At 45.7% G+C, this 997-nt stretch overlaps 1 pseudogene; it reads left to right on the top strand.

Annotated features, from left to right (window-relative positions):
• The first annotated feature begins 248 nt into the window (after positions 1 to 248).
• LOC140489495 (U2 spliceosomal RNA) lies at positions 249 to 384 on the top strand (annotated as a pseudogene).
• The last annotated feature ends 613 nt before the right edge of the window (positions 385 to 997 follow it).

Here is a 997-nt window from a genome sequence, read left to right as displayed (position 1 = left end):
GCCAACCCTCTCAGCTCTGGAATCAACCGAGTGAACCTCCTCTGCACCCCCTCCAGTGCCAGTACAAAAGAGAACTTCATATTTACCCTGTATATGTCAGTGTGAAAAATGGAGGTCCTTTGGCCTGCTGTGTTTTTCTAGCACCACATTTTTCAACTCTGGTCTCCAGCATCTGCAGTTCTCACTTTCTCCTCGTTGAATGACAGTAGCTGGTACTCATTAGGCTCTGTATTTACGAGCTGGGTTTTTTCCCCCAGGTTTTTGGCTACAATCAAGTTTAATTTCCGTTCTTATCAGCTTAATATCTGATACATCCCTCCTTTGGTGACGAAACATTAAACTGAATTTTGGGACATGGAGTTGGAAAAGAGGAAGAGAAGTAAAGAGAAAGTGAAGAAAAAAAGCAGGTTCTTTCCTCCTTGTGGGCCTGCTCCTGGACCTGGGCAGAGTGGTCATCAATAGGTCCAGGCAGCAGGCTGTGGAGTGGTGAGAGGGTAATTCTACCTGATTGCCTGCCCCTCCTCCAAGGCCAGGTGTCCTTGGAGAGGGAGCACACTGTGTCCAGCAACATCCTTGACGTTATGAGAGCGAGGAGGGCACTGCAAGGTTTGGAAAGTGTTATCTTCCTGTGCAACTCTATTTTAATTTAGAATCATATATTGTAGAATCAAACAGAATTCCTACAATGTGGAGGCAGGCCATTTAGCCCACCAAGTCCACATCAACCCGCATTCCTCCCAGACTTACCCTATTTCCTGTAGGTCTTCAATTCCCAGGGCTAATGCACCTAGCCTGCACAACACTTAGTCCCCTCCCTCTATTCCTACACCTTCCTTTATTTTTATTGTGGTTGCATCACCCCTGGTGAGAAGTGCTTATTAATTGTTTAGTAGTTTAGTTGAGTGACTTGGTGGTTGGTATGAAAATAAGAGCTAGTTTTCCCCCAGTGAGGAGTTAGCTTCTGGACAAGGAAAGGATTCAGAAGGGAAAGGTGGAA

Source organism: Chiloscyllium punctatum, chromosome 18 (genome assembly GCF_047496795.1).
Source record: "Chiloscyllium punctatum isolate Juve2018m chromosome 18, sChiPun1.3, whole genome shotgun sequence".
Lineage (NCBI taxonomy): Eukaryota > Metazoa > Chordata > Chondrichthyes > Orectolobiformes > Hemiscylliidae > Chiloscyllium > Chiloscyllium punctatum.
Note: the sequence above shows the minus strand (reverse complement) of the source record. Positions and strands in the feature narration are given on the sequence as shown.